The sequence below is a fragment of the Scyliorhinus torazame genome, chromosome 16 (genome assembly GCF_047496885.1).
Source record: "Scyliorhinus torazame isolate Kashiwa2021f chromosome 16, sScyTor2.1, whole genome shotgun sequence".
NCBI lineage: Eukaryota > Metazoa > Chordata > Chondrichthyes > Carcharhiniformes > Scyliorhinidae > Scyliorhinus > Scyliorhinus torazame.
Genome location: NC_092722.1, coordinates 130,735,331 through 130,758,909, shown reverse-complemented (window position 1 = coordinate 130,758,909; position 23,579 = coordinate 130,735,331). Strand labels below are relative to the sequence as shown.

The 23,579-nt window shown below is 45.4% G+C and overlaps 1 protein-coding gene across 1 annotated transcript in view; it reads right to left on the bottom strand.

Moving 5' to 3' along the window:
- Window positions 1-23,579, bottom strand: part of LOC140392299 (myoferlin-like) — a 309,204-nt gene that overhangs the window by 91,323 nt on the left and 194,302 nt on the right. The gene's annotated exons all lie outside the window — the stretch shown is intronic.

Genomic DNA, 23,579 nt, shown 5'->3' with positions numbered 1-23,579 from the left:
ACCGCAGACTTGTCCCTGCACGTTGTTAAAGGTAGCTATCCAGCCCTAATGGGAGAAGCTGGCTGGAGAGAATCAAGCTAAACTGGGCTGAGGTAAATCTCATTGAAGCAGGCCCAACTAAATGCCTAAAGGAACAGAAAGTAGCATCTGCTGAAAAAGCTCTAAAAGCAGCAGTGACAAAGGTTTAGGCTACTAGTGCTGGGACCAAGATGGGAAAGGCTCAGCATACTGTAACAAATATGGTTCAGGATCGAGAAACAAAGGATGAGGAGCTTATGGAAGATTCATACGAATGCTTTGACAAAAATGAAGGTCAAACATGCGCTTAAAAATTTGGTGAGCATGTCTGCAAAGCATTTTATATGCTCCCTTTGTAAATTTCAAACCAGAGGAACAGGAAATTGAGGTGCATCTCAAAACACCTTACCATAAGGAAATGACATTTGGTTTTGAGAAAGAGCTGCTGACCTCCGCCATGCACCAATGGTCAACAAGAATAAAAAGATCGCCACTGCTTCCGATCAGCAACAACAGGAGCTTGCACAGAAATTCATGAAGGATGTTTGGATGAGAGTGGTTCCAGATGACCAAATGAAAAAAAAAGTCCTGCTCAGAGTCCAGTTTGCAACACCAATATTCCTTTCCTACTTCACTCTGTACAGCAGCATCTGAAGTCCAATGAACCACAATAAGAACGACCATAATTCAACGTGGTTTAACAACCCATCCCTAAAGGCTAGATTTGAAACATTCGTAAGGGCAAGAACTCTTTTGGGAATCATCAAGGGCAGCACGGTAGCATTGTGGATAGCACAATTACTTCACAGCTCCAGGGTCCCAGGTTCTATTCCGGCTTGGGTCACTGCCTGTGCGGAGTCTGCACATCCTCCCAGTGTGTGCGTGGGTTTCCTCCGGGTGCTCCGGTTTCCTCCCACAGTCCAAAGATGTGCAGGTTAGGTGGATTGGCCATGATAAATTGCCCTTAGTGTCCAAAATTGCCCTTAGTGCTGGGTGGGGTTACTGGGTTATGGGGATAGGGTGGATGTGTTGACCTTGGGTAGGGTGCTCTTTCCAAGAGCCGGTGCAGACTTGATGGGCCAAATGGCCTCCTTCTGCACTGTAAATTCTATGATAATAATCTATGAAGAGCAACAGCCTCAACCAGATAGTTTATAAGTTGCATTTCAGAAACGAGGCTCAAAACGCAGGTGTGAATGCAATGAGAATGAAGTCCCGAGGGGAGAGATGCAGAGTCTGACGGAGGCACTCTACAGTCTCACGAAGGCATGGCAGAGGCTGTGCCACAGGATTCAGGTAAAGGAGGCCCTACTCTGCAGCCTGGAGGGGCAGTGGTTGGCAACTAAACAACAGATTCGACTGTCTGAGCCAAGAACTAGCCTCTGAAGTGAAAGCTTTGAAAAAGCAGCAGAAAATCCAGTTTTATGATGTCAGAATAGGGCTAAATGCCATGTTTTTCATAAAGGTTAAAAATTATTGGCAAGGAATTATACCACCAGCGAGAAGTGGATACCTGCCATCGTATTAGCACAGACAGGACTGGTCTCCTCCGTTGTTCAAACTTGGGGTGATGTACTGTGGCCAACTTTTAGCAGCTGGAACAAAATTGTCAGAGACAGTCAACCAAGTGAAGACCTATACACACCCGCGAACCTGACAATACTGGAAACAACTGTGAGACAGTACCTCAGCTGAGGACATTCCAATACTGAGTCAACCTCCAAATCCTGCGTTGACTCCAGTTGAGGCAACAATGGACGGCATCCAAATTCAACCAAAGCCACCAGGTTACAGTCAACTAAATAAAAAAAGCTGACGACTGAGGTTTGTCGGTAACCACACAGGAATCGGCATCCTCTGAAGCGTTTAACTTATTGACTGTGTTCGATAATTGTTCATATTGTAAAGTTTGATCATTAACGTTGGTGTCTCATTACAGGAACCTCTGATGTAAAAGAGGGAGGGAAGTGTTGTCTAATTGTCCTTCTTCCAATTGGAACAAGGTCACTTTAAGAGTTTGATCATGTGACATATTGATGACATCCACAGTCCGTCTATTCAAGCATTCTGAGAGCAAACACGCTCTTTTAATATTGTCAGGGGATTTAAAAAATTTTTTTTTTTTTTATAACACTCAGGATGAGCCCCAGTTTAACATCTCCTGCAGCAAAGAAAGGAACGGAATTTGAGGCTATACAATGCTACCTCGACTGACATTGTAATTCACACAAATGTGCAAAGCAACAATTTATTAACATCATGCTGCATAATAGCAAGGCTGTGCCACATAAAAATACGAGCAGGTTTGATGCAGAGTGCTCAATATACGATTTTTGTTCTTGCTGCAGTTTCACTTCAAATGGACCTGGGGAAGAGAGGGTTTCGGTTATAAACTTGTCTCGCTCCCTCCCGTGCATTTGGACCCCTTAAGTATTTCCTTAACCTAGGAAATACCAGGGCACATGGGTCATAAAAAGCAAAATGGACCATTGATGTTTATAGGTGGCAGTGATAGAGCTGCTCGATGTTGGTTACATAGTCTATGACCTGATTGGAGTGGGGATTGAAAATGGATCACGGTTGCTTTGCCATGTCAGAAGTGACCATTTCCAATTTCAAAATTTAAGCTAGTGCTGTCAACAAGTCATTTATGTCCAGTTGACGTAAATGAGCAGGTTAATCCAATGCCATTACTTAGAACCAAAACAAAAAATGGGCATTAGTTCGCTCGGTATGTCAATCTATCCTAATCTACTAAACATTCCCCTCCCGCCTCCCCCTGCAACCCCACCAAGAGAGGCAGATTAAATGGTCTAAAAAGGAAATGGTCAGTTCAGAATGCAAAACACTGGGTTGCACTTTAAAGTGCAAACTGACATATTGGAAAGCATCTTTGCTTCTTTGGCAAGAGATCCCTGCTAAATAAGCATGCATATTGGGTTACCATAGGATCAGGTTCAGCTGCGATGCCTCCCAAAGTCAAACAGCACACAGCTACCACTTGACAGATTTGCATACAATGAATTCATGGATGATATTAGAGGATTGTCAGTGAACTAACATTAGTCGCACTACCTTCAGGAAAAAGGGGTCCCTAAGAAAATGAACACGGAGGAAGGTTCTGTGAAGAATTTCACTTAAAAGCAGACATTTGAAAGTTTTCAATATAGTCACTAAAAAAGTGCATGATTTCAAAATCAAAGTATGAATATTGAACCTTTGACAGAATCAGTCTTGAAATGGTCAAAACACACCTGTGTGCAGTTTTGGGAAAACTACAAAGTATCTACAAAATCCCTCCCGACATTACAACACTGCACTTTTGCAACCACTTTCGACAGACCTTATCAAGCAGTTAACACAGGCAAAGATATCACTGATCTGCCCTCAATTTCACCTTTAAACTATTATTGTGCTGCAGTAGGTCATGTATTTCAAGATAATTTTGCACATACAGTTCACAAAGATAAAACGTGCCAAGAAATGAGCATAGCGTCAAAAGGCAGACATAAGATCAGGTTGCAGCAAGCCAGAGGCAGACTTTGGCTCCTTTATTAAAACTGTGGAATAGGTCTTTTCAACAAGCATCTGTCTTTTTGAGCACAAGCATTTATTGCAAATTAGGTTTATTAAAGCTGTGGAATAGGTCTTTCCAACAAGCATCTGTATTTTTTGCAAATTAGGTCAAAGATTTCAAGTGTTAAGTGGGTTCTAAAACAATGCAAAGCTGCAAACATTAAGCCACTTCTTTCACTCGGCATTCCCTTCAATACCACGGGATGCTTCCAGTTTTGTTGCTTAGCTTCATTTGGAATAACGTGCGTGGCATTCAGTTTCCACATTCCATCTAGTCAGGCAACTTGTGAATTATTTCACTTCCATATGCAAATCATTTATTTATGATCTAGGAAGTGACTCAACACCAAAGTCAGAAGGGACTCTTTCCAATTTCCAAACTGAAGCTAGGGCCGTTGACTAGCTTTATGTCCAAGTCATTCACTTCCGATTGGCGATTGGAGTAAAATGAACAGGCTAATCCAGTGCCATTACAGTTAGCTAAGTGCATCAGTCTGCCCTGCTCGCCAATGCCCCACCACTGCCCCGGCCAAGAGAGGCTGATTAAAATTGTCCAAAAGGGAATGGCCTGTTCCCCAGAAGGGAATAGCCCTTCAGCGAATGTGTTATAACACAAGTTTCATTTGCTAGATCGACTGGCTCAGAAGGGAACGTTTGGAGATGAGCAGGCAGTTTGCTTCATTATCTTCTGCAACAATTTTCCAACAACCAATATCCCCTGAAAACAGCACGACTGTCTGAAGGGTATCACTGATAGGCATAAGTACATACACAACAGATTACACTCTAGAACATGCTATACAAGATGCAGGTATTGAAATTGTTGCGGTGTGAAATGAGACTTCTAGACTGGCTTAGAGCAGCTAACAGTTCCCGTCAGTCAAGAGTCCAAGCTTTTGTGACAAAATGCAGGTCTTCGCGTTTAATCATGTGATACACTAAGGAGGTTACTATTTTTCCATCAAAATCAGGTGGCACATGAAATATCTGTTTACTTGAGACTTTGGGGTGTATAGAAGGGAAAGCATTGAACTGTTTTACATGTCAGTGCCATACTAGAATTCAATGAACACAAATCATAAAACGTCTTTTCCCTTTCACCCTTCGTAAAGGCACAGACTCCTTGCTTGGGTAGATTTTCACAGGCCACAGATGCCTGTAGTAACCCATGCTTACACAAGCCTAGCCAGTGCTATCATGTTATTTGACTGCAGGGGTATCGCAGCAGAAATCCGGTCTGATTGGACAGAAGGGGGAATTATTATTTTTGATTTCTTGGAGCTGTGGGCAGAAAAGAATAGACAGGCTTCTGCGCTTGATCAGTAGCCAAGAAACTGGTGTGGAAGCTAATTTCAACTTCCTAGCTACCAGCCCCGTTGAATTCAGCACTGACCATGATCCGTGTTGTCAAATTTAATTTAGCCGTATAGCAAGGAGAGTCACAGGGTGCTCCAAAAGTTGGGATTCTTGCACCGGTACTGGTTCCAAAACGAAAAGACAAGTTCTGCACACTGCATTGTTTTAAGTTCAATAGTGGGGACAACAGAATCTTAATTGAACTGCAAAGATTCGGAGCAGCAGTGGTGAGGCAGTTCAGGTTTCAGTTAACCAAATGTCAAAATGTTTCAAGTACATATCAAAATAGGGAGAGAATAGAAGTGGTGTTGTTCCTGAAATTATTATTGTGTTACCCTGAACTGTAAGTGAACCCTTCCTGCTTATAAAGGAAGCAGCTGTTCCTGTGACTAAACACCAGGGTTCACTATAAATTGACCTTGAATTAAAGAGTAAAAACTTCCTCCTTGCTACTACAACTATTCAAACATAGTCTGGAGATAAACAACAATTGAAGCTGGGAGCAAATTGCACTGCAGAGGCTGACTATACCGCTTTGACAGAGTTATAGCAGGAGTGATACTATGTCAAATGACCTCAAAATTTTCCCTTGCCCAAATGTAATGTGTCTGGCCTGCTAACTTTAGGACAAACAAAGGCTGATTGTAATGACTCCGAAAGCATATGAATATAGAAACATTAACCAACATAAATTCTGCACTTTCAAAGCTCCATGTCGGAGCTCTGATGTAGTGTACTTATTTAAATTCTCTGCAAGTCTCCCATTAAATCATCAGCTCAGGAAGAAATTACTTTGGCCCATTTAAAAGCCCAGTTCTCTCCCTTTAATTACCACTTTCTCGGAATCGTTAAATCTCCTTGACAAAATTAGGTTCACGATCACTGCCGGTTCGCTTCACATCGCTTTGCTTGTACAATTTTGACTCCTATCAGGAGCAGCTCAGCCTCCCTGTAATGTGCTTGTGGATAATTCAAAGGCTCACTTCTATTCCCAGGTTCAGGCTGTCGAATACCAAATTATTGGTCTGTGTATGGATGGGTTGAATTTGAGTTCTGATTAACCCATCTTTAACACCCTGTAGTCCACAGTCAAAGGTCCCAGTTACGAAGCACTGAACCTAGGAAAACAGTAATTGGAGAAGGACGTTTTGAATCCTTCAGGTGCTTAAAAGACTTTTGGCTCTTTTAAAAAAAAAAAATAGGATTTATTTTGCAGTGGGAAGAATGTCAACTTAAAATCTTTGCTTAAATACCCCCCACAGTCAGTCAGGTTACATAGACTAACATTTAGCACTTCAGGGCAAACAAAGTCCATCCAAGTAACAGATTTGAACATCATCACACTCTCTTGTATGCAAAATCAGTAAACTCTGGCTAAACTCCTCATGCTTGCATCATTTTAAAATGTTTAAAAAAATTGTTGGACAAGAATAATACTCAAACGATGCGAGAGATCCTCACTCCTTTCTTAGCAAGGTTCATAAATGATAAACACATTTTTAAGATTTGAATCGGCTCCAAATTTGGAGAATCCAAGCCAATTCTGAACAATACATGCATTGCCAATTTCTACTTAGTGGATAACTGCAATGTCCTGATTGCTTTAAAAGGGAAAGGTACGCAAGTCAGACCTCAGAAAGGTACGCAAGTCAGACCTCAGAAAGGTACGCAAGTCAGACCTCAGAAAGGTACGCAAGTCAGACCTCAGAAAGGTACGCAAGTCAGACCTCAGAAAGGTACGCAAGTCAGACCTCAGAAAGGTACGCAAGTCAGACCTCAGAAAGGTACGCAAGTCAGACCTCAGAAAGGTACGCAAGTCAGACCTCAGAAAGGTACGCAAGTCAGACCTCAGAAAGGTACGCAAGTCAGACCTCAGAAAGGTACGCAAGTCAGACCTCAGAAAGGTACGCAAGTCAGACCTCAGAAAGGTACGCAAGTCAGACCTCAGAAAGGTACGCAAGTCAGACCTCAGAAAGGTACGCAAGTCAGACCTCAGAAAGGTACGCAAGTCAGACCTCAGAAAGGTACGCAAGTCAGACCTCAGAAAGGTACGCAAGTCAGACCTCAGAAAGGTACGCAAGTCAGACCTCAGAAAGGTACGCAAGTCAGACCTCAGAAAGGTACGCAAGTCAGACCTCAGAAAGGTACGCAAGTCAGACCTCAGAAAGGTACGCAAGTCAGACCTCAGAAAGGTACGCAAGTCAGACCTCAGAAAGGTACGCAAGTCAGACCTCAGAAAGGTACGCAAGTCAGACCTCAGAAAGGTACGCAAGTCAGACCTCAGAAAGGTACGCAAGTCAGACCTCAGAAAGGTACGCAAGTCAGACCTCAGAAAGGTACGCAAGTCAGACCTCAGAAAGGTACGCAAGTCAGACCTCAGAAAGGTACGCAAGTCAGACCTCAGAAAGGTACGCAAGTCAGACCTCAGAAAGGTACGCAAGTCAGACCTCAGAAAGGTACGCAAGTCAGACCTCAGAAAGGTACGCAAGTCAGACCTCAGAAAGGTACGCAAGTCAGACCTCAGAAAGGTACGCAAGTCAGACCTCAGAAAGGTACGCAAGTCAGACCTCAGAAAGGTACGCAAGTCAGACCTCAGAAAGGTACGCAAGTCAGACCTCAGAAAAGGTACGCAAGTCAGACCTCAGAAAGGTACGCAAGTCAGACCTCAGAAAGGTACGCAAGTCAGACCTCAGAAAGGTACGCAAGTCAGACCTCAGAAAGGTACGCAAGTCAGACCTCAGAAAGGTACGCAAGTCAGACCTCAGAAAGGTACGCAAGTCAGACCTCAGAAAGGTACGCAAGTCAGACCTCAGAAAGGTACGCAAGTCAGACCTCAGAAAGGTACGCAAGTCAGACCTCAGAAAGGTACGCAAGTCAGACCTCAGAAAGGTACGCAAGTCAGACCTCAGAAAGGTACGCAAGTCAGACCTCAGAAAGGTACGCAAGTCAGACCTCAGAAAGGTACGCAAGTCAGACCTCAGAAAGGTACGCAAGTCAGACCTCAGAAAGGTACGCAAGTCAGACCTCAGAAAGGTACGCAAGTCAGACCTCAAAGGTACACAAGTCAGACCTCAGAAAGGTACACAAGTAAGACCTCAGAAAGGTACACAAGTCAGACCTCAGAAAGGTACACAAGTCAGACCTCAGAAAGGTACACAAGTCAGACCTCAGAAAGGTACACAAGTCAGACCTCTCCATCCACCGGACTAAGGACTTGAAAGAGCACATGGAGACTTGTTTTAACATTGTACCCGAAGGCCGGAATCTTTGACAGTAAAAACAGTGTCAGCCGAGGTTGTGCGCTCGTGTGTCTAGAGTGTGACCCATGACCTTCTGACCCAAAAGGAGAGAAGTGCTACTGCTGACCTAAGGATGAAACCTCTGACCTTTGAATGACGCCACTTTGAATAGGAGTATCTCCAAGTGTTCTTGGGATTATCCTCAGGTGGAAAACTAAAGTTGCACTTTGAAAAGCAAAGCCAGGTATCCCTCTGGACCTATGCATCGGAACTGGATGGACCACTAAGAGGATTAAATGAGTACAATTTTTATTCCACCATCAATTAATGTGGTGAACTTGAAACAACCATTAAAACCCAAAACAAAATACATATTTGCTCAAAAGTTCAAAGATGTACAGATGCAAAGTAGCATGAAAAATTCCAATCACTCCAAAGAATCTACCACGAGATCTCAGCTGAATTGATCTCTGCCCCAATAGATATTTGGGAACCCTGCTTTTGAATAACTTTTGTATGCACAGTGACAATTTTGTTTTTTAAATTTAGAGTACACGAGGTGTACCAAAGGCAGTCCAAAGGCAGTCAGCCGCCCAGTGTCGGGCATGGAGGGTGCACATGAGGCTCTCTGGGGTGGGGTGAAGGCTCACTCGTGCCTGAAACCGTCACCCCTCACCCCCCTTGGGAGACTCCCGTAATCTGGCACATCATAATTTTGTTTTTTTTTGCCTCCATAGATAGTTCAGGCAGTGTCCTATTGGGCCCTCCCCACCACCCTCCTTTCCCCTCTCTCCACAGCACACCCCCTTCCTTTCATAGAATAGAATTTACATACAATTTACAGTGCAGAAGGAGGCCATTCAGCCCATCGAGTCTGCACCGGCTCTTGGAAAGAGCACCCCACCCAAGCCCACACCTCCACCCTAACCCCATAACCCAGTAACCCCACACAACACTAAGGGCAATTTTGGACACCAAGGGCAATTTAGCATGGGCAATCCACCGAACCTGCACATCTTTGGACTGTGGGAGGAAACGGAGCACCCGGCGGAAACCCACGCACACACGGGAAGAACGTGCAGACTCCGCCCACACAGTGCCCAAGCCGGGAACTGAACATGGGACCCTGGAGATGTGAAGCAATTGTGCTAACCACTATGCTACCATGCTGCCCTTCTGTTGGGTTGGCTACCATGCTTTCTCTTCTGTTGGTACAGATGCGAGGGTATCTGGTCTCTCCAGGGCAAAGTTTAGTGCTTGTACCATTTGTTTCTTTTACAACTGCGTTGTGAACAGTTTTGATAATCAGAGTATCCTACCCCCTCCTTTCCTGTATGTTGGTACTGAAGGGAGGGTACCTTGTTTTTCCAACACAAAATTAGTGTTTGTACCGTTTGGCCTTGTATATATTTTTTACTGTTTTAATAAAAAGATATGGCCAATTCACCTACCCTGAACATCTTTTATGGGTTGTGGGAGTGAGACCGTTGCAGACATGGGGTGAATGTGCAAATTCCACACGGACAGTGACCCCGGGCCAGGATCGAACCTGGGACAGGAGCGCTGTGAGGCAGCAGTGCTAACCACTGCTCCACCTGACAGTGTGACAATTTTTAAAAAATATAAATTTAGAGTACCCAACTATTCATTCCAATTAAGGAGCAATTTAGCATGGCCAATCACCTACCCTGCACATCTTTCGCATTGTTGGGGTGAGGCCCACACAGATACAGGGAGAAGGTGCAAACTCCACAGAGACAGTGACCCGGGGCCGGGATCGAACCAGGGTCCTCAGCGCCATAGGCAGCAGGTCTAACCACTGCGCTACCGTGCCACTCTACCGTGACAATTTTAACAGAGGTTTTCTCAGATGAGATCCCCACACAGCAGGGTTCCCTGCAAAAAGCATAAAGGCAACTTAAATGCTTTTTAAAAATGCCACAGAGATTTCCAGAGGAAATCATAGTATAAATGACCTTATACGCGCACTCAGCCAAGGAGGATCCTGATCATAAACACCACCTAAAGTGAACCAAGTTCATTTGCCCTGTCAGGGTTTGCTATCAGGCATTTGGGTGTCATTTTGAAAACACCGATGCACCTGTTGCTAAATTGCTGTTCCCAGTTCAGACTCGGATGTGAGCCGATTTCCTCGACATAGGTAAGCTGATTGACCAGGTCATGTGGCGACCATGCAATGAATCAATCAAGAATGAGCACGATGTCCTTCAGAAAAGCTTCTTCGTTTAACTACATGCAAAAAGATTTCAAATGCATAAGGAACGAGATTGTAGATCGTCAGTGGCAATCCTCAATGGTGGTGTGAAATTCTGCACCAGCTGAATTTAAATGCTAATAAAATGCGATTGCATTGCCAATGGCAATTGCGCTATAAATATATCTGGAACAGTTCCAATGTATTGTTGGCCCTTATTGGTGTTTCTGTCGCCCATTGAAATGTAATCTATTGTGGATCTCCAGTTATCTGACTATTTCGAACTATTTAGTGGTAGCCTGTGTGTGTGGTGGAGGGAAAAAGGAGTAGTCAAGATGATAACCAGTGTTGGGCACTTTACACTGAATTGCTTTTAAAGTTGACCTTTGCAATACTGGCACACAGTAACCTTGGTGGAATGGATTAAAAATGTAACTCTTAATTGTAAGATATGTAGTTGGCTGCATTTGAACAGCGAACAATTCAAATAAGACATTGGAGTCAAGTTTGTTTGGGTTAAAAACCACAAAAACAGACTGCAAACCTTTTGCCCCCACTGGCAAAGTATCATATTTAACAGGCTCATTTTGTGGAATGTGGTAAAATTATGTACAAGGACCAGACTTGGTGGAATTGGACATTCTGAATTCTCCTTCAGTGTACCCGAAGAGGTGCCAGAATGTGGCGACAAGGGGCTTTTTCACAGTAACTTCATTGCAGTGTTAATGTAAGTTTACTTGTGACAATAAAGATTATTATTATTAACTTGGTGCTACACTGACTTGAGAAACAGAAAAGCACATTTGATTCTGGGTGGCCTATTAGGTGATTCTAATTCACAAGATATTGAATTTTGAGTGCTTGTTCAGATCCCAAATTTAAATGAACGATTTAAACCAGAGATGAATACTTCTTGAAATAGGACAAGATCTCTCTTCAAGATAGCGACATGTCAGTTGCTTGCATTCAAAAGCATCTAGCCATATCCTTGGGATTAGTCAGAAACTGGGCAAAAGAAAAGTAAGATTCAAGGCAAAATAAATTATATTTTAATTTGAGTAAAAATAGAAAGTACTTCCAATTTAAAAAGAAACTGAAATTTTCCTAGATTAGGGAATTATTTAAGACATTACAGTTTCTGAAGAGCTCTTTCAATGCAATGCAGGTACAATCTTGTAGTTGAGTTGAATAACCAGCTACATGAGCAGATTCAGCAATAAATATTCAATTCTGACCAAGATTTCTACAGGCAACTGACATTACTTAGTGCTTGTTTGTAACAGTCCATGTACTTGCTGATGCTGCAGAGCAGGACTGAATTCAAATAGGGTCAAGATTTACGTAACAGGGCAGCACAGTGGCGCAGTGGGTTAGCCCTGCTGCCTCACGGCGCCGAGGTCCCAGGTTCGATCGCGGCTCTGGGTCACTGTCCGTGTGGAGTTTGCACATTCTCCCCGTGTTTGCGCGGGTTTCGCCCCCACAACCTAAAGATGTACAGGGTAGGTGGATTGGCCACTCTAAATTGCCCCCTTAATTGGAAAAAATTAATTGGGTACTCTAAATTTATTTTTAAAAGGATTTACATAACAATCAATATAGTTGGTGAATATGCTGCAACATAATTTAAAATGACACACATACCTGATGCTGGAAGATGTCAGGATTTGACAACATCAGGATGTATATTAAGCTATAAAGTAATTTATTCTTAAAGGCACAAGAATAACAAAAAAAAGATTGTAAACAGTGTGAAACTTGGGGCCCATGTATACAGATAATGGTCCATTTGAAGATGTTTCCAATCGGTATTATAATCCAAATTATGTTTCAACGAAACCTAGCGGTTTGGTAGTTGGCTCAACTTTCTGCATTCACTTATATTAGCGTTTCATCTGCTGCATTGATACGAAAAACAAAGCCAGTATGATGACCCCCACAGAGTCCAGATCATTTTCAGTCTTTGTCAGTGTACTGCAGGTCCTGGAAACCTAAGCCAGCAAGGCTCCTGCCATTTCTGCCAAACAAGCCATTTGTGCTACATTGAATTGATATGCCTCCAATGGCCTAATTGCAACCAGAAGGGGCTTTCAAGAGTGCAAAGTCAGCAGATAACATCAGGTCACCTAGCGAGCAAAAGTTCATAAGTGCAGTAAATTATAGTTCACTGACATGTTTTTATTGCTGTAGCACTGAATCCTATTCCATTATACACTAGTATCAGCCTACTTAGAAAACACAACTAACGGTAAAATGAAAAGGCCTGGATATCATTGGCACAGCTGGTAGAATTTGCCACCTGTGATAATGATCCCTGTCCTGAGTGCAATCAAGTTACTGACAAGATATGGTCCCCCTTCAAAGCAGGCACTTGCAGATCAGCTTGGCTGATGCACAATTTGCAAGAAGTTTTCCCAGAAACAGAGCCCAGCTGCTTTATAAACAAAAAGATTCAGTAATTAGATTTCACTGTTTTCTCTACGGGTCGTGACCCTGTGCATTTCAGGCGGAGAGCAGCACGGGGGCATAGTGGTTAGCACTGTGGCTTCACAGCATCAGGGTCCCAGGTTCGATTCCCTGTCCGTACGGAGTCTGCACATTCTCCCCATGGCTGCGTGGGTTTCCTCCGGGTGCTTGGCTTTCCTCCCGCAGTCCAAAGACGTGCAGGTTAGGTGGATTGGCCACGCAATTTGCCCTTAGTGTCCAAAAAGGTTAGGAGGGGTTATTGGGTTAGGGGATAGGGTGGAAGTGAGGGCTTAAGTGGGGCAGTGCAGACTCGATGGGCCGAATGGCCTCCTTCTGCACTGTATGCTCGATGTAAAACATAAACACTGATACAACACCTTCTTCCCCACCGCCAAAACAAATGCTAACCAGTGTGTAGTATTGCCAATCTCAAGGATTGGAATTGTATGTTAATCCCCCTGTTTCCAACAACCCTGGGAGAAGCAAAATGAAAACTAATATAAAAAGGTGTTGTTTCACTTGTGAACATTGTAGCAATCAGTTGTGATAAAAAAAAAGAGATGAAAACATATGTTTGACTAATAATCAAAAATCATCCATTCAAGTAATCCAGATGCTGCGAGGCCTGGTGAGTTTATCCACCATTTTCTCTTCTTGCCCCAGATTTCCAATATCCACAGTATGGTGCTTCTACTTAATGGAGAGTCTGGAGAGTCTGAAGAGTCTGCATTAGGCATGGGAAGGCCATGTGCCACAAGGATGGTGGAAAACTTCAATTTCATGTTTAAAAAAGACATTCAGGACCCCCATCTCTTGAACTTTATTTTTTTGAAACCACATTCCACAAAATGAACAAAAGCAAGTTCGATTCCGGTTTGCGTCCTATCAAGTGGGCAATGATGGAAGTGTGGTTGGAGACTGGATGATCATACCTCCAAAAATTACAGCCAGAGTGAGAAACCCTATCCTGCCCAAAGTAACCAGCTGTGAATATTGTAGCCATGTAAAATGGCTGCGTTCCGATTAATCGGGCCAAAACCCAGTTTAAAACGGCTAGCCCGAAAGACTGCTGGGAAAAGCAGCCAAGAAGACACAAGCAGACAGCTGCAGACAGGTTTGCAGCTTCAGCTCTGGGAACGTAGCCCAGATCGATACTCAGGGCTATCAACAGCCCATCAACCCAGGTATCCGCAGTTGCATTCAGGACTGTTTACTCCTAATCTACTCAGACATCAACAGTTAAATCGGCTATCCCCGGGAACAATTGCAACATATTAGCAATTGAATACCGGGCCAGACATGTCGGCGCCTGCAGTGGCCGAAACAAAGACAGGTGAGCGACCACCCCCCCGATCGAGGAATCGCCTCACCATTGGACTCATCAACCCCAGAGATTGGGGACAGAATCCAATCACTTGGGACTCAGGGTCAAGGGCCGCCCCGGGAGGCGGGAAGCCCCTGGGCCCTATAAAAGTGAAGGTCCAAGTTCAGATCTCTCTCTCTCTCTCATCTTCGCCTGCTCGAGACCTTAGCAAGACCAGCCACCGTGTATAGTAAGTTTGAATCCAGCGATCGCTATCCGGTAGAGACACCTAGCCACCGACCTGTAGCAGCCTTTTGAATCCCGCAGGCCAGATTGGATTGGACAAACTATTCTTTTCCCTGACCTGGTGGGCTCTTCCTAAGTTTTTTTTTTATTAAGTATTTTATTGAAAATTTTTGGTCAACCAACACAGTACATTGTGTATCCTTTACACAATATTACAACAACACAAATAACAATGACCTATTTTACAAACAAAAAATGAATAAATAATAAATAACAAAAATGAAAACTAGCCCTAATTGGCAACTGCCTTGTCACAAGTAACACTCTCCAAAAATATAATTTAACAGTCCAATATATAATTATCTGTAGCAACGGCCTATACATACTATACAGTATATATTAACAACCCAGAGAGTCCTTCTGGTTCCTCGTCCCCCCCCCCCCCGGATCCTGGGCTGCTGCTGCTGCCTTGTTTTTCCCATTCAGTCTATCTTTCTGCGAGGTATTCGACGAACGGTTGCCACCGCCTGGTGAACCCTTGAGCCGACCCCCTTAGGACGAACTTTATCCGCTCTAGCTTTATAAACCCCGCCATGTCATTTATCCAGGTCTCCACCCCCGGGGGCTTGGCTTCTTTCCACATTAGCAATATCCTGCGCCGGGCTACTAGGGACGCAAAGGCCAAAACATCGGCCTCTCTCGCCTCCTGCACTCCCGGCTCTTCTGCAACCCCAAATATAGCCAACCCCCAGCTTGGTTCGACCCGGACTCCTACTACTTTTGAAAGCACCTTTGTCACCCCCATCCAAAACCCCTGTAGTGCCGGGAATGACCAAAACATATGGGTATGATTCGCTGGGCTTCTCGAGCACCTCGCACACCTATCCTCCACCCCAAAAAATTTACTGAGCCGTGCTCCAGTCATATGTGCCCTGTGTAATACCTTAAACTGAATCAGGCTTAGCCTGGCACACGAGGACGACGAGTTTACCCTGCTTAGGGCATCAGCCCACAGCCCCTCCTCGATCTCCTCCCCCAGCTCTTCTTCCCATTTCCCTTTTAGTTCATCTACCATAGTCTCCCCTTCGTCCCTCATTTCCCTATATATATCTGACACCTTACCATCCCCCACCCATGTCTTTGAGATCACTCTGTCCTGCACCTCTTGTGTCGGGAGCTGCGGGAATTCCCTCACCTGTTGCCTCGCAAAAGCCCTCAGTTGCATATACCTGAATGCATTCCCTTGGGGCAACCCATATTTCTCGGTCAGCGCTCCCAGACTCGCGAACTTCCCATCCACAAACAGATCTTTCAGTTGCGTTATTCCTGCTCTTTGCCACATTCCATATCCCCCATCCATTCCCCCCGGGGCAAACCTATGATTGTTTCTTATCGGGGACCCCCCCCAAGGCTCCAGTCTTTCCCCTATGCCGTCTCCACTGTCCCCAAATCTTCAGTGTAGCCACCACCACCGGGCTTGTGGTGTAGTTCCTCGGTGAGAACGGCATTGGGGCTGTCACCATAGCCTGTAGGCTAGTCCCCCTACAGGACGCCCTCTCTAATCTCTTCCACGCCGCTCCCTCCTCCTCTCCCATCCACTTACTCACCATTGAAATATTAGCGGCCCAATAATACTCACTTAGGCTCGGTAGTGCCAGCCCCCCCCTATCCCTGCTACGCTGTAAGAATCCCTTCCTCACTCTCGGGGTCTTCCCGGCCCACACAAAACCCATGATGCTCTTTTCAATCCTTTTAAAAAAAGCCTTCATGATCACCACCGGGAGGCACTGAAACACAAAGAGGAATCTCGGGAGGACCACCATCTTAACCGCCTGCACCCTCCCTGCCAGTGACAGGGATACCATATCCCATCTCTTGAAATCCTCCTCCATCTGTTCCACCAACCGCGTTAAATTTAACCTATGCAATGTGCCCCAATTCTTAGCTATCTGGATCCCCAGGTAACGAAAGTCCCTTGTTACCTTCCTCAACGGTAGGTCCTCTATTTCTCTACTCTGCTCCCCTGGATGCACCACAAACAACTCACTTTTCCCCATGTTCAATTTATACCCTGAAAAATCCCCAAACTCCCCAAGTATCCGCATTATTTCTGGCATCCCCTCCGCCGGGTCCGCCACGTATAGTAGCAAATCGTCCGCATACAAAGATACCCGGTGTTCTTCTCCTCCCCTAAGTACTTCCCTCCACTTCTTGGAACCCCTCAACGCTATCGCCAGGGGCTCAATCGCCAGTGCAAACAATAATGGGGACAGAGGGCATCCCTGCCTTGTCCCTCTATGGAGCCGAAAATATGCAGATCCCCGTCCATTCGTGACCACGCTCGCCACTGGGGCCCTATACAACAGCTGCACCCATCTAACATACCCCTCTCCAAAACCAAATCTCCTCAACACCTCCCACAAATAATCCCACTCCACTCTATCAAATGCTTTCTCGGCATCCATCGCCACTACTATCTCCGTTTCTCCCTCTGGTGGGGCCATCATCATTACCCCCAACAACCTCCGTATATTCGTGTTCAGCTGTCTCCCCTTCACAAACCCAGTTTGGTCCTCGTGGACCACCCCCGGGACACATTCCTCTATTCTCATTGCCATTACCTTGGCCAGGACCTTGGCATCTACATTTAGGAGGGAAATAGGTCTATAGGACCCGCATTGTAGCGGGTCCTTTTCCTTCTTTAAGAGAAGCGATATCGTTGCTTCAGACATAGTCGGGGGCAGTTGTCCCCTTTTCTTTGCCTCATTACCTCGTCAGTACCAGGGCGAGCAAGTCCACATATTTTCTATAGAATTCGACTGGGAATCCATCCGGTCCCGGGGCCCTTCCCGCCTGCATGCTCCTAATTCCTTTCACCACTTCTTCTACCTCGATCTGTGCTCCCAGTCCCACCCTTTCCTGCTCTTCCACCTTGGGAAATTCCAGCCGATCCAAGAAGCCCATCATTCTCTCCCTCCCATCCGGGGGTTGAGCTTCATATAATTTTTTATAAAATGTCTTGAACACTCCATTCACTCTCTCCGCTCCCCGCTCCATCTCTCATTCCTCATCCCTCACTCCCCCTATTTCCCTCGCTGCTCCCCTTTTCCTCAATTGGTGTGCCAGCAACCTGCTCGCCTTCTCCCCATATTCGTACTGTACACCGTGTGCCTGCCTCCATTGTGCCTCTGCAGTGCCTGTAGTCAGCAAGTCAAATTCTACATGTAGCCTTTGCCTTTCCCTGTACAGTCCCTCCTCCGGTGCTTCCGCATATTGTCTGTCCACCCTCAAAAGTTCTTGCAGCAACCGCTCCCGTTCCTTACTCTCCTGCTTCCCTTTATGTGCCCTTATTGATATCAGCTCCCCTCGAACCACCGCCTTCAACGCCTCCCAGACCACTCCCACCTGGACCTCCCCATTATCAGAGTTCCAAGTACTTTTCAATGCACCCCCTCACCCTTAGACACCCCCCCTCATCTGCCATTAGTCCCATGTCCATTCTCCAGGGTGGGCGCCCTCCTGTTTCCTCCCCTATCTCCAAGTCCACCCAGTGTGGAGCGTGATCCGAAATGGCTATAGCCGTATATTCCGTTCCCCTCACCTTCGGGATCAATGCCCTACCCAACACAAAAAAGTCTATTCGCGAGTAGACTTTATGGACATAGGAGAAAAACGAGAACTCCTTACTCCTAGGTCTGCTAAATCTCCACGGGTCTACACCTCCCATCTGCTCCATAAAATCTTTAAGTATCTTGGCTGCTGCCGGCCTCCTTCCAGTCCTGGACTTCGACCTATCCAGCCCTGGTTCCAACACCGTATTAAAATCTCCCCCCATTATCAGCTTTCCCATCTCTAGTCCGGAATGCGTCCTAGCATCCGCCTCATAAAATTGGCATCATCCCAGTTCGGGGCATATACGTTTACCAAAACCACCGTCTCCCTCTGTAGTTTGCCACTCACCATCACGTATCTGCCTCCATTATCCGCCACTATAGTCTTTGCCTCGAACATTACCCGCTTCCCCACTAATATAGCCACCCCCCTGTTTTTCGCATCTAGCCCCGAATGGAACACCTGCCCCACCCATCCTTTGCATAGCCTAACCTGGTCTATCAGTTTCAGGTGCGCTTCCTGTAACATAACCACATCTGCCTTAAGTTTCTTAAGGTGTGCGAGTACCCGTGCCCTCTTTATCGGCCCGTTCAGCCCTCTCACGTTCCACGTGATCAGCCGAGTTGGGGGGCTTCCTACCCCCCCCCCCTTGTCGATTAGCCATCACCTTTTTCCAGCTCCTCACCCGGTTCCCACGCAGCTGTATCTCCCCCAGGCGGTGCCCCCCCCGCCCATCCTCTCCCATACCAGCTCCCCCCTCTCCCCAGCAGCAGCAACCCAGTAATTCCCCCCTCCCACCCCCCCCGCTAGATCCCCCGCTAGCGTAATTACTCCCCCCATGTTGCTCCCAGAAGTCAGCAAACTCTGGCTGACCTCGGCTTCCCCCCCGTGACCTCGGCTCGCACCATGCGACGCCCCCTCCTTCCTGCTTCTCTATTCCCGCCATGATTATCACAGCGCGGGAACCAAGCCCGCGCTTCTCCCTTGGCCCCGCCCCCAATGGCCAACGCCCCATCTCCTCCACCTCCCCTCCTCCCCCCATCACCACCTGTGGGAGAGAGAAAAGTTACCACATCGCAGGATTAGTACATAAAACCCTTCTTTGCCCCCCACATTCGCCCCACCACTTTGTTCGAACGTTCTTTTTAATAACCCGCTCATTCCAGTTTTTCTTCCACAATAAAAGTCCACGCTTTATCCGCCGTCTCAAAGTAGTGGTGCCTCCCTCGATATGTGACCCACAGTCTTGCCGGTTGCAGCATTCCAAATTTTATCTTCTTTTTATGAAGCACCGCCTTGGCCCGATTAAAGCTCGCCCTCCTTCTCGCCACCTCCGCACTCCAGTCTTGATAAACGCGGATCACCGCGTTCTCCCATTTACTGCTCCGAGTTTTCTTCGCCCATCTAAGGACCATTTCTCTATCCTTAAAACGGAGGAATCTCACCACTATGGCTCTGGGAATTTCTCCTGCTCTCGGTCCTCGCGCCATCACTCGGTATGCTCCCTCCACCTCCAACGGACCCGCCGGGGCCTCCGCTCCCATTAACGAGTGCAGCATCGTGCTCACATATGCCCCGACGTCCGCTCCCTCCACACCTTCAGGAAGACCAAGAATCCTCAGGTTGTTCCTCCTTGCGTTGTTTTCCTGTGCCTCCAACCTTTCCACACATCGTTTCTGATGTGCCTCCTGCGTCTCCGTCTTCACCACCAGGCCCTGTATGTCGTCCTCATTCTCGGCTGCCTTTGCCTTCACGACCCGAAGCTCCCGCTCCTGGGTCTTTTGTTCCTCCTTTAGCCCTTCGATCGCCTGTAGTATCGGGGCCAACAGCTCTTTCTTCATTTCCTTTTTGATCTCTTCCACACAGCATTTCAAGAACTCTTGTTGTTCAGGGCCCCATGTTAAACTGCCACCTTCCGACGCCATCTTGGTTTTTGCTTGCCTTCCTTGCCGCTGTTCTAAAGGATCCACTGCAATCTGGCCACTTTCTCCTCCTTTTTCCATCCGTATCCAGGGGGGATTCCCTTCTGGTTTACCGCACAGTGTTTTTAGCCGTCAAAATTGCCGTTGGGGCTCCTATCAAGAGCCCAAAAGTCCGTTTCACAGGGAGCTGCCGAAACGTGCGACTCAGCTGGTCATCGCCGCACCCGGAAGTCGGCTCTTCCTAAGTTAAGTATTGGCCAGTAGTGATAGGTTTATTATATAGACAGTAGTATTAGGGTATTAATATTGCTTGTTGTATATAATAAATGACCGTTGTTTTAATCCTTACTAAGCGGTGTGCTGTGTTATTAATCATAACCTGAACTTGAACCACGTGACGGTATCATAAAGATACCTGGCGACTCATGAGCAAAGGTGACCTAAACAGAGCAAATAGACTAAAGCTAAAAAGAGCAACAATATAAAAAAGGAACAAATTCCTCAGTCACTATTTGTTGAAAATTCAAAGAATGCATTGGGGATTTTGCTACAACTAGTAAAACGATCCACACCATCGTCGCTTCAATTTACATTACACATATCAATCTAGAAAACTAGCTAAAGCTGAGCAACTTGAAATAAAAACTTGGCATAGAAAATAGGCCTCAGTAAACCTGGAAACAGAATCAAATCAAGTGCAGAGGCAAAGCTTCACATACACTTAATTGCAAGAGAGATTGCAGTTTACAGCAGTGATAGAATTATAAATTAGAGGGATCGGTTGGGAGCACTGAAAACAATTTTCAGAGGGGTTTTGGAGGTAAACCTCCACTTTCCACCTTCCTTCCCCAGAGCACAGATGTTCTATTTTGGGGCACCATCTAGGTCATTGTCTAGCTCATCAAAATTCTGACTTCAAAATCAAATATCTGTGCAATATGAAAATAAAAACATTTTATGAACTTATTAAAAAGAACTTGCATTTATACAGCACCTGTCATAACCTTAGGACATCCTAAAACACAGCAATGACGTACGTTTCAAGATATTCACTGCTGTAATGTAGGCAAATATGCCAACCAATATGGACAGCACCAAGTTAAATAACCAGATATTACTGAACTAATTACCCCCAAACAGCTTATACATTGACTGAGTCACCAGGAGAAATCTACTCTCCTTAAAATAGTGCCATGGAATCATACAGGTCCACCTCAATGGCTTAGACAGGGCCTCAGTTCAATGTCTCATTTGCACCTCAAACAATGCAGCAGTCTCAACTCCAACTCCAAGACTTAGGTCACACCTGAACATTAATCTGTTGTATTCTCAGAATGCTGTTCAACCTTTTAATGCATTTTAAATATGTTACTTTAAACATTTGAAATAGGGGAATATAAATCCCCGTCGTGCCAGAAGCAACTAAATAAATGGTTTTTAAAAAATTGTTTGAGGGGATATGTGGCATTACTGGCTTGGCCAAAATTATTGCACTCAAGGTGGTGGTGGTGAGCTGCCTTCTTGAACTGTTGCATTCCATATGGTGTAAGGTACCCCTGCAGTGCTCTGAGGAAGTGTTCCATGGTTTTGACCCAGTGACAGTGAAGGAACAGCAATATTGTTCCAAGCCAGAATGCTGTGTGACTTGGAGAGGAACTTGGTGGAGGTGCTCCCAAGTCTCTTCTACCCATCTTGCTGGTAGTAATCGTGGGCTGGCAAAGAGCTGTCAAAGGATCCTTGGTGAGTTTCTGCAGTGCATCTTGTAGATGATGTACACTGCTGCCACTATCCATCAGTGGTGAAGTGAATTCAAGTTCAAATTGGTGGTTGGGGTGGTAACCAAGCGAGCTTCTTTGTCCTGGATGGTGTCGAGCTTCTTAAGTGTTGTTGACCCCCCCAGGATGTTGATAGTGGGGCATTCAGTGATGGTAATGAATGTCAAGAAGATGGCTAGATTCTCTCTTTTTGGAGATGGATAATTGCCTGGCACTTGTGTAGCATGAATGTAACTTGCCACTTAAAACAACACCGGAATGTCACATGAACACACAAAAACAGTAATTTTATGGCATATTATCTTGAATCTTGCGGAAGGTTTATTTTCTTGCACATGAAAACACTTTTCACTGCACTTCGGTACATGTGACAATAAATATCAATCAATCAATGAAAATTTCTCACTAAAATCAATTGAAAAAAAAAAAGAAACCTCTGATTGGCTATGATGGGGACAGGGCACAAACACCAATGTTCTCAATAGATCGGATTAATCATCTCCAGTGTGAGGTGTATAATGCATGATACTGATGATCAGTGCGCACGCTTTCCAGCAGCTATTGCCCACTGTCATACAGGCAGTATAGACGCTCTTCCAATTAATGGATGGAAGTAAAGTATAAACTAACTAAAATTAGACACTACACTTGTCCACAAGAGAGATCTACAGTAATTTTCAAGACTAAACAAAACTAATCACCATTTTAACTCCATTTCTATTTTGCTTCCAAAGCCTCAGAAAATATTTAGTGATCATCCTTATATTCAATGAGGCAGCCTATCCCACCCTCTATTAAAATAACTATTGCCCAAGAATTGAGGAATTACTGGATTTTACATTTGCTAGTTATTCCAAATATGCTGCTGGACCTCAGCTGACGGTAACTTTATTTCATTTGTCCCTTCAGCTCAAAATTGCTCGTTGCCACACGGTCTCTGCTATCAAGCTGCTACACCGAACATAACCCAAACTCTCATGCACTGTCCGTCTCCTAGAATCCTCAGAACCGGAGCTATTCCCACTCCACCACAGCGTCACAATTTATTCTCAAGGCACACATTTGTGGAAAGCAGCTATCAGAATTCAACATAGTTTGAAAGCACAAAGCTGCCGTTATCACTTCAACATGTTGAGAACTTTGTGATATTTATTATCCAATGAACTCAATAAAGTGTGAGCCAGGTGTTAAATGTATGAGGTTAGGGAACCCCTTTCAGCTGCCGAGTTTCCTCTCTTGCATCCTTAACATTGTAGCTCATAAACTGGTAGCCCCAGAGATAAATCACCCAGTTTATATAAACTCAGATGACAAGTGCTTGCAGCTAATCTGACTGGGAAGGTTTGGGGGGGGTGGGGGGGTGATGATGTGTGAAAACATTAGGGCCCAACATAATCTCGTTCTGGCAGGACATCTGTACCCATGCACCTCCTTACTGCGGTAACTGGATAGCCATCAAGAACAGCAATTCCAGCTGGCTTTAACTATTCCCAGATCAGGGACACAGATTAATTCCTCATTCCATGTTGACATCAGATTCCTAAATCAGACGGTCCGGAGCTGTACGGTTTGTTGTGCCACCATGGGCGAACAGCCTCAAGCACCAACTTCTGACCTCTGAGCGCCAAAAACTTTCTGCTCAAAACACATGTTCAAAGGTGACACAGTGGTTAGCATTGCTGTCTATGGCGCTAAGGACCGGATTCGATCCCAGCCCTGGGTCACTGTGTGGGGTTTGCACATTCTCCCGGTGTCTCACCCCCACAACCCAAAGATGTGCACATTAGGTGGATTGGCCACACTAAATTGCCCCTTAATTGGGAAAAAAAATAATTGGGAACTCCAAATTTAAAA